We start from the raw sequence: 18516 nt of genomic DNA, 5'->3' as shown, positions 1-18516 counted from the left end.
TGAAGCGTCCCATCTTTTCCTTCTGACTACAGCTGCCGCAGCTACTGCAGCAGGACTGAAGGGACAAGCAAGGATGGAGCCGGCCTTAGGGAATCTGAGCACTGCCCCTCTTCCCAGCTCTCCTTGCTCCCCTCCATGAAGGGTTGTTTGGCTCCTTCACAGAGGGATGGGCTGGGAGAACAGTGCAGGCATCTCCTAGATTACATCCTCTGGATTTAGCAACAGATGGAAAGAGATTGTCCAGCATCAGTGTGCAGTTCAGGGGAAGGCATCCCCACTCCCCAGCCAGAGAGGGGGCGCTATGACAAGAAAAATGGAGAGGGGGAAAGGATGCTTGGCCAACTAAAACCACAGATGCCACTACAGAATCTAAGCCCAGCCTCGCCTGACGTAAATCTCTAAAATGTTGGTCAGTGACCCTCTTTGAGAAACTGATAAATGGTGTAGACTCTGTCTGCCCAGGAAAAAATGCATACACGTCACATTTTGCATATAATTCCTAGGAGCTTATAGAGCCCTGAGGCTCTGATGATTATTTTGAGATGGTTTTTAATCTTCTCAGCTGTACAGACAGGTGAGAAGAGCGTGGCTTGACAGTCGAGAAGCACTGAGAGCGTGGTAGGCATCACAGTTCCAGCAGGCCTGGCTTTGAGAGACTGTTTCAAATGTCTTGAGACCAAGAAGCCAACAAGTAACTTTTACATTTCTGTTGTAACCGTGGCACATAGGACTACTGGAAGAGAGAAAAGTATTTTGCTATTTCAAATGTCTCTGGTGGATAATATATTGTTTAGAGAAGAGTAGACTGGCTCATCAAATTAAAATATACTACTTACAGAGTTCCCGTCGTGGCTCAGTGGTTAACGAATCCAACTAGGAACCATGAGGTTGCGGGTTTGATCCCTGGCCTTGCTCAGTGGGTTAAGGATCTGGCGTTGCTGTGAGCTGTGGTGTAGGTCCCATGTTGCTGTGGCTCTGGTGAAGGCCAGTGGCTACAGCTCCGATTAGACACCTTCATGTGCCGTAGGTATGGCCCTAGAAAAGACAAAAAAATATATATATACTACTTACATTTTCTAGAGAGTATAATATAATGAAAATAAATTTTTTTAGGGCCACACCCACAACATATGGAGGTTCCCAGGCTAGGGGTGGAATCGGAGCTGTGCCGCTGGCCTACACCACAGCCACAGCAGCTCAGGATCTGAGCCACATCTGCGACCTACACCACAGCTCATGGCAACACCCGATCCTTAACCCACTGAGCAAGGCCAGAGATCGAACCTACGTCCTCATGGATGCTACTCAGATTCATTTCCGTTGAGCCACGAAGGGAACTCCTATAATGAAAATAATTTATATTATCTCTATTTACTAAAAAAAAACCCTGAAATTTATATTAAAAAGAAATTTGAGCAAAAGTAAAACCACTTTTGTAAAAGTTTAATAATAACTTTAGTAAGGTAATTTACATACTGTAAAATTCACTCTTTTAAAGTATACAGTACATCTGTTCTGATGTATTCGCAGTTGTATAATCATCACCACTATCCAGTTTCAGGTCATTTTCATCACCCCAGAAAGAAACTCCATATCCTTTAGCACTGACTCCCCATCTCTCCCCCCCCACCCCCAGCTCCTGGCAACCATTACTGTACGTGGATTTGCCAATTCCGAACATCGCATCTATGTCCTTTCGGGACTGACTTCTCTCACATCCTGTTTCCAAGCCTCATCCATATCGTAGCAGGTACCAGTACAGTGGACTCTGTGTATCTGGGGGGAATTAATTCCAGGACCCCCCAGCACACACCAAAATCCTTGGACGCTCAAGTCCCTTAGGTAAAATGGTGTGATATTTGCAAATAACCTACACATCCACATTTCTATACTTTACACCATCTCCGCATTACTTATAACACCTAATGCAATGTAAATACTGTGTAAATAGTTGTAAATAAAATGTAAGCGTTTTTACAACTATGTAAATTTGCCTGCCCTAGGCAAATTCGAATTTTGCTTTTTGGCACTTACTGGAATTTTTAAAAAATATTTTGATCTGTGGCTGATTGAATTTAAGGTACAGAACCGGCTGTTATGAAGAACTGATTGTACTTCATTTCTTCTTATTGATGACTAATATCCTATACCGTGCTCTCTTCATCCATTCATTAGTTGATAGACATTTTGGGTGATTTTCACCTTTTAGCTGAAATCAACAATACTGCTATAAATATTTATGTACAAGGTTTTAGGTGGGCATAGGTTTTTATTCATCTTGCGCGTAATATTGCTGAGTCATATGGTAACTGTGTTCCACATTTCGAGGGACTGTCAAACTGTTCTCCAAAGTGGCTCACCAATTTTCAGCCCTACGACCAGCAATCTTGAGCATTCCAGTTTCCCACATCCTCACCGAGCTTTGCTATCGTCTCTCTTTCTGATTACAGCCATCTGAGCAGGTGAAAAGTGTTACTTTGTGGTTTTGATTTGCGTTTCCCTGGTGACCAATGATGTTGAACCTCTTTTCATATGCTTATTAGCCATGTGTATATCTCCTTTGGAGACATGTTTTTTCTACTCTTTGGTCCATTTTAAATTGGATTATTTGTCTTTTACGGTTGAGTTGTAAAAAGAAAAACTTTTTATTGACCATGCCCACAGCCGTGCACGTTCCGGGGCCAAGGCTAGAACCCACACCACAGCGGCAACCCACGCCACCGCAGTGGCTTCTGATCCTTAACCCATGAGAGAACTTCCTGTGAAATGTTTTTTAACTAAAAAGCACAGATGATTTTAAAATAATTTTGAAGATAAAAGTAAATGAAATAGTCTAAGGCCCTTGCAGTGTTTCAGGCGTTTGCGTAGAAGGGTTATGTGGAGGCTCAAAGAAACTGGAAAGCAACATACTTGCCTTTCCTGGACAGGAGTGTCCAGAGAAAAGCCCAGCCCATGAGGGAAGATAAGAAAGACAATCTCTTGAGGGCTGATTCTTGATTCTTGATGAATCTCCATCTCTGAGGGGTTCATCCAGTCTTCTGGAGCAGAAGCAGTTAGTTTATATCGGGACCGTTGTACCCAGTTACTCAGTCAAATGCTAATCTCAGCATTGCTGTGAAGGTATGTTGCAGATGTGACTAATCTCTACAATCAGTTGACTCTAAGTAAAGGAGATTACCCTTGATAATCATCCAGTTAGGTGGAGGGCCTTAAGAGAAAAACCAAGGGGTTCCCTGGTAGCTCGGTGGGTTAAGCATCTGCACTGTCCCTGCTGTCGTTCAGGTCACTGCTGTTGTTCAGGCCACTGCTGTAGTGTGGGTTTGATCCCTGGCCCAGGAACTTATGCATACCTCGGGCCAAAAAAAAAAAAAAAAAAAAAAAAAAGCAAAGATGAGATTTCCCTGAGGAAGAAGACTATATAGTCTGAGGACAATAGCCTCAGCCCCTGCCTGGGAGTTTCCAGCCTCTAGCTTGTGCTACAGGCTTTAGATTTGCCAGCCCCCACAGTTGGATAAGCCAATTCCTTGAGATAAATCTATTTATACATGTATGTGTAGCCTACTGGTTCTGTTTCTCGGAGGAGCCCTGGTCAGTGCAGGGAGGAAGAAGGTATCTTCTTGTCAAACTCCCCATTCGAATCTATTTGAAACACCAGGTTTGGGAATGGAGGGAGGAAGCCTGGCAGCCAAAGAGAGAGTCTGAGGGGAGGGCTGCTATGCCCCTCCTATCTCAGAAGAAACAGCACCCTATGCCCTGGGATGGGGGGGTTGTAAATGCTCCCTGAAAAATGCTCCACCTGGATCATCAGATGCAGGAGGATCCACTTCTAGAAGCTCAGTTTCTATTACTCTTTGTCTCATGTCTGCAGTCTCTCGTCTTGAGAGGACGAGGTTTCTTTCAGCCTCCTGTGCTCCTGTCCAATGATCAGGACATTTTGGTTCAAGGAAGATAATTTCGTTTTGAGAACAAATGATGCTTTCTAGCTTTTCGTCAAATTTTTGGTCTGCCCTCTGAAGGTCTTCAGCTCCTCGTGTGTATGCCCGTCTGGTCATTTGCTTCAGAACGTTCCTTCTCTTGCTTCTAATGATGATCTTCCTGGGCAGATGATGTCTCGAGAGGCTCCATTTCTTTCTCTGGACAAAGTTCCTTCACTTCATTTTCTCTCCCTGAAGACTTTGAACTGCACGTTTTCAGTCAAGATTTGCTCAGCCTGAAGACTTTTAAGGCGATGAATCATGTCAGCTTTTCTGTTTCCTTCTTTAGCAATGTTGACGGAGAACTGATTTGATTTCTCTCTCCATCTTGGATGTTGAAATGCACACCTGACTTTTCAACAGCAGTCAGTTTCCTCCTGTCTCCTCTGGTCTGGTTGTAAATACTGTCTCCGCTTCCCACGTCCACGTTATTACCTGTGTTCTCTTCTCCAAGAGAAGCTGTCAGGCCTTTCATCTTGAGCCAACATTCCTCCAGAAACTCGATCTGACTCTTCACACATGCCCTGGGGTTCTATTTGAAGGTTCTGAGTCTTTTGTTGTTGTTGTTGTTGCCTGTATAGTATTAAGTTTGCTTTTGCTTTTTTCCACATTTTTTTTTAAACGGATTTGGTTTCTGCTTCGAGAGACAGGATCTTTCTTATGTTACAAGAGATTGACTTATCTTGACCTGAATATTGAGGTTTTTCTTTTCCTAGTTGGTTTGCTATTAATCATAAGATGGACCAAATCATGGTGTTGGGCATCTGCAGGGTGTCAGGCACTTCTTCCTTCCTTGCAGGGTAAAACTGACAAGACTTTTCATTTTATTAGAACTAGTGCTGAATCGTTAGTAGTGGGTTAATAGTGGGTTCCTTCGTTAATAGTGGGTTAATAGTGGGTTCCTTGACCCTTAGTTCCAAAAGGGTCCTCGTCATTTTGCCTAAAAACCAAGAGACCTGTTAACACACATACCATCATGGCACAGGTCACCAGCTCCCACTGATGCCCAGGACAGTGAGACATGGTCTCACAGTGTCAGGTACCTCTGTGTGGAAGTCTGCATTGGCAGCCAGCTTTGCCAACAGTGCAGCTCCATGGCAGGACAAAGGCCCTGCCCAGTATCCGGGCTACACGGAGCCCCCTCTGCCGTCACCAAGTCCTGCTGGGGTGGAGAACACCGAACAAGCTTCTGCCCAGAACCAAGCCTGCATCTGGCAACTGGGCTGACTGTGGTGAGCGAGAAGGTCAAGGGTGGAAGGACGAATACGACAGCCCTGTGTCAGATGCCCTGAAGCCCTCAACCTTGTCCAGCGCTCCTCTTTTTTCCTACTTAAACCTCGCCTTCTGTAGCCCTGAAGGCCTCATCCTGTTCCCTCTGCTTGCAAAGTGCTTCCGCTTGCTGCCCAGCTGTGGGCAAGGCCTACCCTTTAGTTACTGGGCCTCATCATCCCCGAGTCCCCAGTGTCCAAAGCAGGGCCAGACACAGAATAGGTGCTCAGTGCTCCATGAATATTCATGAGGAGAATGATTGACACAAACAGATGAACGTGGGACAAAGCCATCATTTGCCATTCCAGCAGACTGACACATAACACTAACTCTCTTGCCTCAGCAGGTGGTTTCCTTAGGAGAGGTTAAAACTCCTTTCAAATCCAGTGCAGGGAAGTTTCCGTCACGGCTCAGTAGTTAAGGAACTCAACTAGGATCCATGAGGACAAGGGTTTGATCCCTGGCCTCGCTCAGTGGGTTAAGGTTCTGGTGTGGCCATGAGCTGTGGTGTAGGTCGCAGACATGGCTCGGATCTGGCCTTACTCTGGCTGTGGTGTAGGCTGGCAGCTATAGCTCTGATTCGACCCCTCGCCTGAGAACCTCTATATGCCGCAGGTGCAGCCCTAAAAAGACAAAAGACAAAAATAAATAAAAAATAAAAAAGCCCAAATCCAGTGCAGGGAGTTCTCTAACAGCCTGGTGGTTGAGGATTCTGTTGTCACTTCTGTGGCTCTGGTTACGCCTATGGTGCAGGTTTGATCCCTGGCCCCAGGAACTCCCACATGCCACTGGCACTGTCAACAAAAACCCCAAAACAAAAAACAAAACCAAGCCCAGTGCAGGATGGTGGAGTGTGTGTGTGTGTGTGTGTGTGTGTGTGTGTGTTTGGGGGGGTGGCAGGCCTGCCCAGGGCTTCTCAGCCCCCCTCTACTTTCACTAGGAGACTCTGAGGACTCTGTGTCCTTCCAGCATGTGTAAACAGAGAGCAGTACCTGCCCCTTGTGACGTCGTGAGATTTAACACAGGAGCAGACATAGAGCCTGGCAGGTAAGGGTTCCAAACAGGTTAGTGAACTTCTATCATCCAAGGCATTTGCAACTCCTTCCCTTAATTAAGTATTCTGTTATTCTACCCAGGTTTAGCGAGAGCATTAAGATAAGAAAATAAAGGAGTGCCCATTGTGGATCAGAATCAACGAGGACATGGGTTCGATCCCTGGCTTTGCTCGGTGGGTTAAGGATCCCATGTTGCTGTGAGCTGTGGTATAGGTTACAGACATGGCTTGGATCCTGAGCTGCTGTGGCTGTGGTGTAGGCCAGTGGCTACAGCTCCAATTTGACCCCTGGCCTGGGAACTTCCATATGCTTCAGATGCAGCCTTAAAAAGACAAGGAAAAAAAAAAAAAAGACGAAGAAAAAAAGAAAACTTCATATTGAGGTACAAGAAGTAGCTATAGACTGTTTGTTAGCTCTTGTCTCCTCCATTCCCTTTTCTGGAAACTCAGACCCCCGGGCCTGGTTGGTTGAGTAGCTCCCCAAAGCCTTTGCACACTGGTTGGGGGTGGGGGTGGCAGGTAGGGGAACTATTTTATCTGACTTTTGTAGTTGTATTCGGCAGAAGCACCCATTGACAGAAGCTGCTCAATCATACCTGGAAACAAAAGTGCCAATCATTTTTTTCTACTCTGAGTGAATACCTACAAAGAAATTTGGAGAGAAAATTACACTGATAGCAACTAAAGCTATGAAATACTTCAGAATACAATTATCAAGAAAAGTGTAGACCCTATAAAGAGAAACCCACAAAATATTATTAAAAGAAATAAAATAAGGGAGTCATGGCTCGGTGGTAACAAACCCAGCTAGAATCCATGAGGATGTGGGTTCAATCCCTGGCCTTGTTTAGTGGGTTAGGGATCTGGCGTTGACATGAGCTGTGGTTTAGGTCGCAGACACAGCCTGGATCCCGAGTTGCTGTGGCTGTGGTGTAGGCCACCAGATGCAGCTCCGATATAATTCCTAGCCTGGGAACTTCCATATGCTGCGGGTGTGGCCCTAAAAATACCAAAAAAAAAAAAAAAAAAAAAAAAAGATAAAACAAGATTTGAATGAGTGAAAAGACATGCAGTGTTTTTGAATAGGAAGATATCAATTCATGAAAGTGTCAGTTCTCCAAAATTACTACATATATTTCATCTAATTCCAGCTAGAATACTAAACAAATTTTTATCTTTTGCAAGGAACCGACCCCCCAAAAAGGTATGAAAAATAAAAACAGAGGAGGAGACTTGCTCTCTAGAAAGCCGTGTAATCAGAGCACTCTGTGGCAGACGCTGCCAGGTTAGTCATTCTCCTCCTCCTGGGTAGAGCCCTCAGTTTTCATCTGGGCACATAGCTGCTTGGGTTAAAGACCACATCTCCAACCTGTCTTCCAGCTTAGTGTGGCCATGTGTGGCCAAGGAGATATAGGCAGAAGGGTCCGGCACACCTTCAGGACATGTCCTTAGAGGGAGAGACATACATTTCTTTGTCTTGTTCACCTTCTGTTGGCTGAAAGGCCGCCGTTATGGCTGGAGTTTGAGCAGGCATCTTGGACCATGAGCGAAAAGCCTAGTGTTGAGGATGGTGGAACGAGAGGGAAGGGGTAAGGATTACTTATGCCTGGACTGCATTTATGGGAGACAGAAATGAATGTTTCCTTTAGTTTAAGCCACCATCACTTTAATTTTTCTGTCACTACAGGTAAATCTAATTCTAATCAATGTTGAATTTGGTACCTGGAAAGAGGGCACCACAAGTGACAGAAACCAGATGCTTAATTAATGGATGAAGTTGGGATGCAGATGGTGAGGACTCAGGCACTGCAGACTAGAAAGCTCGGGGCTCTGGGTATACAGTAGTAAAACACTGGACCCAAGCCTTGTGTGCTAGTTACCTCTTACTCGGGGACAAACTACCCCCCCTTCAACTTAATGGGTTAAAACAGCAAGCATTGTATTACCTCTCACAGTTCTGTCAGTTGACTCATCAACTGGGTGGATCTTCTGCCAGTCTCACAGGGGTCTTCGAGGATGCTGGCTGGGGATGGAATATCCCGCTGGACTTCACTCATTGGAAGGGAGGGCTGGAAGGCCCGTCACCTCTCTCTCCATGGACCTTAACTTGGGCTTCTTTATGTGGCAGCTGGACCCCAAGGATGCAAAAGTAAAAGCTGTCAGCCCTTCCTTAGGCTCTAAAGTGAGTCACAGGGCCTGCCCAGATTTAAAGGGAGGTGCTCTGTATGGTGGGAATTGTGTTTCATTGGAGGAGGCCATCTTCAGACTCTAGCTACCTCACCTTGAAGGCAGATTATGGTCTAATTGAAGTTGCAGCGAAGCAATGTAACCATGTAAAAAGGTAGGGTTTTAGAATGTTGGTATTTTCTGGCTCCTTCTTGCTACTTTTAGCAAAGTCCTACTAGAGAGAAAGAGAGAGGCTTAAGCTAGAGCTAGCTCCTCTGTACAACTTTGGTAAGGGCGGAACTCTTTGCTATAACCTATAATCTAGATTGATTTAGAATCCTGTAATTTTGATTTTTGCAGAGTTTGTAAAGCCAGTCGCTTCTTCACTGAAACATTTATGAATGGTAACTGCCAAGTGGCAGAATGAGGAGGCACTGAGACTAGTGTCTTCTTTAGAAAAGCTGTGCGCCTGCTGGCAAAGACGAATGGTGCTTCCCCTGTTGTTTCAGATGACCTGAAGAGAGCCACCAAGCAGGTGGAGCAATGGCAGGCAAGTCAGGAGAAGATCAGAATTTTCAGACTTGAAAACCCTGTCTAGATAAGATCTTGGCCGTAGTTACTCACATTGCAACTGACCAGAACCAAATAGACCAAAGTTCTACCAAATTTTTGAAGAAATTATGCTATCAATGAAACCCAAACCCAAGCCTGTGACTGTTCAACCTTCAAAACACTTCTTGGGTCCTTGAACCTGCCCCAGCAGGAAGCGGGCTTTTATGACTGTGAATTCCCCAAAAAGGGGATGCTCTGCTCTCTCATATCCTTCATGGATGTGGCCATCCAGTCTTGGGCTTGTGTGCTGCTTCTCAGAATGTGGCCAGTCTAAGAACTAGATGGCTCGGTTGACTTACTGGTTAGTTTAATTTTTACTGAATGCTTCTATGTGTCTTGTATGGGGTTAGTGCTGGAATTCAGTTGCGAAGGGAAGGCGAGGCAGCTGAGAGGCCAGAGGCCCGGGAGGAGCCCATTCATTCAGAGTCATCATCCATAGCTTTGGCTCCTTGGTGAAGCCCTTTGGAAGGGCGCCAGCAGTTCTCACATCTGTCCCTATTGCTCATCCTGGTGCTGTGTATACTGGCTACATCAGCTTCCTTCCATTATCTTTCTTTGTTTCTTTCTTTCTCTCTCTGTTTTTATTTCTTTCCTTCTTTTCTTTTTCTTTTTCTTTTAATATTTTTGTGGCCGCACCTGTGTCATATGGACAGTCCTGGGCCAGGGACTGAATCCAAGCAGCAGCTGAGACCTGCACCGCCGCTGTAGCAACGCTGGATCCCTTAACCCACGGTGTCCGTTCAGGGATCAAATCTGCACCTCAGCAGCCAGATTCTTATCCCTTGCGCCACAGTGGGAATTCCCCATTTTCTAGGTAAGTCGGTATTTTCTTTTCTTTTTTTCTTTTCTGGCTGCCCTGCAGCATATGTATGGAGTTCCCTGGGCCAGGGGTCAGATTGGAGCCACAGATGCAACCTATGCCACAGCTATGGCAACAGTGGATCCTTAACCCACTGTGCCAGGCTGGGGATCGAACCTGTGTTTCAGCTCTCCAGAGACGTGGCCAATCCACTGGTTCCACAGCAGGAACTCATAGAGGAGCCAATCTTGTTGGATTTCCCCAAGTCACATCTGTATCTGGGCCTCCCACCGACATTTTTGACATATTGGTTAGACAGGTTGCAGAGGCTGGGACGCATGGTCCCCGGTGCCCTCAGACAGAATATCCCCAAGACCAGACTGTGCAAGGCAGTGGCTTGAATTCTACTGTACTTGAGTTTTGTTGTTGTTGTTGTCTTTTTGCCATTTCTTGGGCCGCTCCCACAGCATATGGAGGTTCCCAGGCTAGTGGTCCAATCGGAGCTGTAGCCGCCAGCCTACACCAGAGCCCCAGCAACGTGGGATCCGAGCCGCGTCTGCAACCTACACCACAGCTCATGGCAACGCCGGATCCTTAACCCACTGAGCAAGGGCAGGGACCGAACCCGCAACCTCATGGTTCCTAGTCGGATTCGTTAACCACTGCGCCACAACGGGAACTCCATGTACTTGAGCCTTCCTGAGCAACCCATCCCAAGCAGGAAGAAAACCTGATGATGTACTTTCGAGACCATGTTTTAGTTTTGTACTTTAGCAGAAGGGGAATGGATAATTTAGACATAAACTTTAACATACATTTATCATCTATTCATACAAATGTCATAAATCCCACTCCTTTGCAGATGTGCCTGACTCAGGAGGAACTTTCAGAAGCGGCCTCTCTTGGGTAGGGTTTTCTAGTTGTGCATGCAGAAAGCTGGGTCTAGCCTAAGCTTCATCTGTTGGGATGATATGTTACTGCCCCCTTGTGGCCATATTTGGTTGCTGCACCCAAGCCCGGGCAGCCAGGTCAGCATAGGACTTGCCAAGACTTTATAGCCAAGGTGAAGCATTAGATACACTGGGCTCCATCCTGGACTGGCATTTTAGAGCCACCCTTCTAGATGACAGAGTACCTTTATAGGTGCTCTGGCTTGAGTAGCATCTATAAAGGTACTGCAGCGGCTGGTAGATGATTGCCACTGGCAGCCGGTACTTCGTGGGGAGAAGATGGGTTGAGAAGGGGAAGGGCAGCTGAAGGTTCCTCCTGAAAGAACAGCCAGCAGCTAGAGACTGGCCTTGGCATTCTCAGAGCATAGCATTTTGGGGGACCCTGGGTGTCCCAATGGCTGAAGCCCTGAAGCCCCTTTTCTCTGGAGATTCTCCCCTTCTCAGGACTTGCGGGAGAGGCATGGTATATGGGAAGCTTCTGGAAAAGCCAGGTGGATGCGGACACAGGGAGGAAGACAGAGGTGGATACATGGCATGCGACGGAGAGCTGTGGATGGTTTTTGACAAATTAATGACAGCATGTGGTTTCTGTTTTTAAAAGCTCACTCTTTTGGGAGGTGGAAGGAACCGGCGGCTTCTTGAGGTGAGACCAGGTAGATGAAGGGTCCCGGAAAGCGGGTGTGCTGGGGAGGCCTGCGAGAGTTATAGGGCTGCGGGCCTTTCCCACCCCTCACGCCGGGGCTTTACCCTGCATGCAGCTTGAGGGGCAGGTCTGGCGGAGAGGACAGAGCCAGCTGCAATCAGCTGCTGCTGACAGTGGTCAGTTCTCGTCTATGGCGTCTTTGCTGTCCCCGTCTTATGGTCCCCATCTTACCATTTCCTCTTTGCCGAACACTTTGTCATACAAAGAGCTTATGGGCACAGACCACAAGCCCTACCCAGCAGGGCAGATATAAAAGAGGGTGGAATAGGGAAACAAGTGGAGGAGGCAGACACAAGCAATCCTTGGAGCTCTCATCACCCCTCGTCACCCCACTGCTCTGTGGCCAGACTGACAGTAGAAAAGGCCCCATCCCAGCAATGCTTTTTGCCAAGTCCCCGGGTTGGGGGTTGAACCCTTGCCACATGGCAGTGACAATGTTGGCTCCTTAACCTACTGAGCCACCAGGGAACTCCATGAATGATTTTTTAGTGGTAACTTTTAAACAGAGTGGGGTGGGTACGAGGAAGGGAATAGCTATGTGTCTATGTTAAATGGAAGCTCCCCCAAGGAGGTCACAGGCTCATTCGAAAGAGGGGCTCCTAGACCTCAGCAGCTAACACCACTGGGCTCCACAGACACACCAAGCTGGCTGTCCAGGGGGTGAAATGAGGCTCTATCTAAGGCCAGCCAGATCTGTCTCTTTTCAGACTTAAAGGATAGTCTGTGTCAGTTAGGATATTTTTGGCTGTTACTAAGTCTTCCCATCTGAAAGGGACTTAAGCCATGATCTTGTTTAACAGGAACTCAGCTGAACAGCCCCTGGTTTGACTCAGTGGCACAACCCGTCACTCAGGACCTCACAGTCTCTCCTCTCAGCCACCCTCCTTGGCGACGTCTTCCTTCAAGGTCGTAAGACACTTGCTGCAGGTGCAACTATCACAGATGGCACAGCACACAAAACCTGCCCCATTGTCTCTCTCTCTTCACTTTAGGGGTGTACCCACGGCACATGGAGGTTCCCAGGCTAGGGGTTGAATCGGAGCTGTAACCACTGGCCTACACCACAGCCATAGCAACACCAGATCCGAGCCACATCTGCAACCTACACCACAGCTCACGACAACACTGGATCCTTAACCCACTGAGCGAGGCCAGGGATCAAAACTGGATCCTCATGGATGCTCGTCAGACTCATTTCTGCTAAGCCACGACGGGAACTCCAAGGAGGGAAATCTTAAAATTCTGCCCCCACCTCCCACCAGGAGGCCTCTCCTTTCATCCTACTAGTCCGAAGTGGGACACCCAGGCTCTACTAAACCAACCTCGAGAGAGGGGGGCTTGTTCAGAGCAGTCGTGATCCAGCCTATCAACCGGAAAAAAGCGAGGAGGCCTGTGGGGAAGTGACTGCCTGTGTCTGCCACTACATTTTTTGTTTTTGTCTCTGATTACAGAAGTCGTGTACATTCATTGCAGAAAATTCGGGAAATCCAGTGAAGGATAAAGAAGAAAATAAAGTCACCTAATATTTTGCCCACCCAGATCCAACCACTGTCTTATCCCTTTTGCACTGTTTCTTTTTCTTTTTTTTTACTTTTATTTATTTAGTTAGTTATTTTAGTTATTTTTTTAAATCACATCTGTAGTTGTATAATGATCATCACAATCCAATTTCACAGGATTTCCATCCCACAACCCAAGCACATCTCCCCCACCCCCAAACTGTCTCCTCCGGAGACCATAAGTTTTTCTTTTTTCTTTTTTCTTTTTTTTTTTTTTGTCTTTTTGCCTTTTCTAGGGCTGCTTCCGTGGCATATGGAGGTTCCCAGGCTAGGGGTCGAATCGGAGCTGTAGCCACTGGCCTACTCCAGAGCCACAGCAACGTAGGATCCAAGCTGCGCCTGTGACCCACACCACAGCTCAGGGCAATGTAGATCCTTAACCCACTGAGCACGGCCAGGGATTGAACCCGCAACCTCATGGTTCCTAGTCGGATTCGTTTCCGCTGCGCCATGACGGGAACCCCAATAAGTTTTTCAATGTCTGTGAGTCAGTATCTGTTCTGCAAAGAAGTTCATTGTGTCCTTTTTTCAGATTCCACATGTCAGTGAAAGCATTTGATGTTGGTGTCTCAGTGTCTGACTGACTTCACTTCGCATGACAGTTTCTAGGTCCATCCATGTTGCTAAAAATGCTGGTATTTCGTTCCTTTTTATGGCTGAGTCATATTCCATTGTGTATACGTACCACATCTTCTTGATCCACTCTTCTGTCGATGGACAGTTAGGTTGTTTCCATGTCTTGGCTATTGCAAATAGTGCTGTAGTGAACACCGGAGTACATGTGTCTTTGCGAGTCATGGTGTTCTCTGGATAGATGCCCAGGAGTGGGATTGCTGGGTCAAATGGGAGTTCTATTTGTAGTTTTGTGAGGAATCTCCATACTGCTTTCCACAGTGGTTGCACAATTTACAATCCCACCAACAGTGTACTAGGGTTCCTTTTTCTCCACACCCTCGCCAGCACTTACTGTTTGTAGACTTTTTTGATGATGGCCGTTCTGGCTTGTGTAAGGTGGTACCTCCTAGTGGTTCTGATTTGCGTTTCTCTAATCATGAGTGATGTTGAACATCTTTTCATGTGTTTTTTGGCCATCTGTATGTCTTCTTTGGAGAACTGTCTGTTTAGATCTTCTGCCTATTTTTGGATGGGGTTGTTTGTTTTCCTGGTATGGAGCTACAGAATGTGTTTATAAATTTTGGAGATTAATCCCTTGTCAGTCGTTTCAGTTGCAAAGATTTTCTCCCATTCTGTGAGATGTCTTTTTGTGTTGTTTAGGGTTTCCTTTGCTGTGCAGAAACTTTGAAGTTTGAGTAGGTCCGATTTGTTTATTTTTCTTTTTATTTTCAATACTCTGATAGGTGGATCTGAGAAGATGTTGCTGTTGTTTATGTCAGAGAGTGTTTGGCCTATGTTTTCCTCCAGGAGTTTGATAGTGTCTGGTCTTATATCTAGGTCTTTAACCCATTTGGAGTTTATTTTTGTGTATGGTGTTAGGGAGTGTTCTCATTTCATTCTTTTCCATGTGGCTGTCCAGTTTTTCCAGCACCACTTATTGAACAGGCTGTCTTTTCTCTGTTGTATACTCTTACCTCCTTTGTCATAGATTAGTTGGCTGTAAGTGCATGGGTTTAATTCTGGGCTTTCTATCCAGTTCTACTGGTATATTTCTGTCTTTGTGCCAGTACCATGCAGTTTTGATGACTGTTGCTTTGTAGTATAGTCTGAAGTCCGGGAGCCTGATTCCTCAGCTCCATTTTTCTTTTTCAAGATGTCTTTGGCTATTCTGGGTCTTTTGTGCTTCCAAACAAACTTTAAAATATTTTGTTCAAGTTCTGTGAAAAATGTCCTTGGTAATTTGATAGGGATTACATTGAATCTTTAGCTTGACTTGGGTAGTATAGTCATTTTGATAATATTAACTCTTCCAATCCACGAGCATGGTATGTCTTTCCATCTATTTGTGTCCTCTTTGATTTCTTTCATCAGTGTCTTATAGTTTTAAGAGTACAGGTCTTTTGTCTCTTTAGGTAGGTTTACTCCTAGGTATTTTATTCTTTTGGATGCAATGGTAAACGGGATTGCTTCCCTAATTTATCTTTCTGATCTTTCATTGTTAGTATATAGAAATGCCATTGATTTCTGTGTATTGATTTTGTATCCTGTGACTTTGCCAAATTCATGGATGAGCTCTAACAGTTTTCTGGTAGAGTCTTTAGGATTCTCTAGGTATAGTATCATGTCAACTGCAAATAGCGATAGTTTTACTTTGTCCTTTCCAATTTGGATTCCTTTTATTTCTTTTACTTCTCTGATTGCTGTGGCTAGGACTTCCAGAACTACGTTGAAGAGTAGTGGCGAGAGCAAACGTCCTTGTCTTGTTCCTGATCTCAGCGGGAATTCTTTCAGCTTTTCACCATTGAGAATGATGTTAGCTGTGGGTGCACTGTTTCTATCTTTCTCTGCACTCCACTCCTCCCAGCAAACTTCATCTTTATCTTGCCCGGAAATCTGCCCACCCACCGCCAAGCACACAAAAGGCTGATGTAGGCCAGGCCCTGAATTCAACCCTCACTTGTCCTCCCTCTCTCCCTTCCTTCCTTCCATCCCTCTCTCTTTTTTTTTCTCTTTCTTTCCCTTCCTTCCTCTCTTCCTCCCTCCTTTTCTTCCTTCCTTCATTCTTTCTTCCTTTCTTTTACTGTAAAAAAAAAAAAAGAGCACATATAACGGATGTGTATGGTTTAAAGAATACTGATGTAATGAGCCCTTGTGACCCTACCACTTGGCTTGCAAAATAAAGCATTACTCATACCTCAAAGCCCTGATCACATTGTCTCCTTTGCCTTCCCAAATCTGCCATTGCTCTCTCTATTAGTCAGTTGTTGCCACAAAACGCCACGTGTTGCCTCAAAATTCCACAGGCATTTATCTCACTCTCATGGTCCATAGGTTAACTAATCTAGGATGGGCTTGGTGGGGTTGCTCTGACTCAGCTTGTGGATTGGGCAGCAGAGTGGATCTAGTCTGTGCTACATGTCTGGTCCTACTTGGATCAGAGCCTACCTGGGGCCTGTGCTTCTCTCGGCAGCTCACTGAAGTGTGAGAGCCACATCCCACAGCACGAGCACATTTAAGATGCTGCTCATGTCACATCTATTCATGTTCCACTGGCCAAAGCAGGTCACCAAGCCAGCCTCAGTGACAGCAGGGAAGTCTGCGCCTTTACAGCCAAGGGAGGCGCGGTGAACGTTTACTAAACCATAATCCAGACTGTCCCAAGCATGCCTTTGGTTTTTTTTCATGATTTTGCCAACTAGAGATGTATCCCTAAATTATATTATTTAGCATATAATATGTAATATATTTATATCCATGGTTTTCTTCTGTTTTTGAACTTTGTGCAAGTGGATTCAGAGCAGATCAGTTTTTTTATTTTTTTATCTGTCACTTTTTATTAGATTCCGGATAGGAGAGCGGATCTGTTTTTCTGAGTCACTCTTCTCCTGCTTCCTCCCTGCTTGGTCTCTCAGCAGGATGCTCGGTTGTGAACACAGACACCAAGCCTGGGGCCACTTGAAGGAAGGGGATTTATTGGGAGGGTGTTAGGTTATTCGCAGACTTGATGGGAAGGTTGGAGAATCCGGCCCAGAAAGTGCATAGGAGGCACATCCGTAGTTGCCTGGGGCTGGAGATGGAGGAGGAATTCCCAGTGATGGGGAACAAGGAAACTTTGGGCAGCAGTGGAAATATTTTGTATCTTGATTGTGACAGTGGTTATGTGGGATCTATGATTTGTCAAAACTTATTAAACAATATAATTTATTTATTTATTTATTTATTTTGCCTTTTCTAGGGCCGCACCCTCGGCATATGGCGGTTCCCAGGCTGGGGGCCCAACCAGAGCTACAGCTGCCGGCCTACGCCACAGCCACAGCAACGCCAGATCTGAGCTGTGTCTGTGACCTACACCACAGCTCATGGCAATGCCGGATCCTTAACCAATGGGCGAGGCCAGGGTTCAAACCCACGACCTCATGCTTCCTCGCCTGATTCATGTCCGCTGTGCCATGGGAACTCCCTAAACAATATATTTTACATGGGTGCAGTTTACTGTATGTAAACTATATATTAAGTTGATGTTAAAAAAAGAGGACCTGCTTCATTTAATACTAATTTTAAAAGGTCCGTAGTGACTAGGGTTTGAGAACGCAACTGTGGGGTTCTCCCTAAGCCAGTTTTGTATGATTTAGCGTGATATTTCTGGCTCTAGACCTGGTTCTCTAGGCCTCTTGTTGATTCTGTGAGATCTCTGATAGCACTTTTCATTTTTTAAGTATACGTATTTTAAGTATATATATATATATATATTTTTTTTTGCTTTTTTGTCTTTTTAGGGCCGCACCACGGCATATGGAGGTTCCCAGGCTAGGGGTCTAATCAGAGCTACAGCTGCCAGCCTACCTATGCCACAGCAACGCAGGATCCGAGCTGCGTCTGCAACCTACACCATAGCTCACAGCAACGCCGGATCCTTAACCCACCAAGCGAGACCTGGGATCGAACCTGCACCCTCACGGTTCCTAGTCAGATTCGCTTCTGCTGCGCCACGATGGGAACTCCTGCCCATGGCATTCTTTCTCTCTGTGTGTCTCTTCTCTTCTTTTAAAGACATCAGTCATGACAGATTAAGAATCTACCCTCCTCTTGTATGACCTCGTCTGAACTGACATCTTTCTATCTGCAAAGACCCTATTTCCAAATAAGGTCACAAGCACAGGTATTAGGGGCTAAGACTTTAACATATCTTTGTGGGGGACCCTCACATCCCCAGGCAACTAGTAATGTACTGTCTGTATGGATTTACCTACTCTGGAAACTTCAGCTAAGTGTAATTATACAATGAATAGTTTCTCTCCAATAGCATAATGTTCCCCAAGGGCATCCACATAGTAGCAAGTTGTATCAGTACCCCATGGCTTTGTTTTGTTTTTTTCTTTTTATGGCCGCACTTGAGGCAGATGGAAGTTCTTGGGCTAGGGGTCAAATGGGAGCTGCAGGTGCTGGCCTCCCCCATAGCCACAGCAAGCCGCATCTGCGACCTATGCTGCAGCTTGCAGCGATGTAGGATCCTTAACCCACTGAGCAAGGCCAGTGATCGAACCTACATCCTCACAGAGACAATGTCAGGTCCTTAACCCTCTGAGCCACAGTGGGAACTCCACTCCATTACCTTTTATTCCAAGTAGCATTCCATTGTATGGATATAGCACATTTTGTTTATTCATTTATTAGTTAATGGACACTTGGGTTGTTTCCATGCTTTGGCTATTGTGAATAGTGCTGCTGTGAATATTCATGCATGCATTTTTATGTGGACATATGTTTTAATATCTCCTGGGTATATACCTAGGAGTGGATTGGTTGGGTTATAGG

Source organism: Phacochoerus africanus, chromosome 11, assembly GCF_016906955.1.
Source record: "Phacochoerus africanus isolate WHEZ1 chromosome 11, ROS_Pafr_v1, whole genome shotgun sequence".
Lineage (NCBI taxonomy): Eukaryota > Metazoa > Chordata > Mammalia > Artiodactyla > Suidae > Phacochoerus > Phacochoerus africanus.
This window is presented reverse-complemented; position numbering follows the sequence as displayed.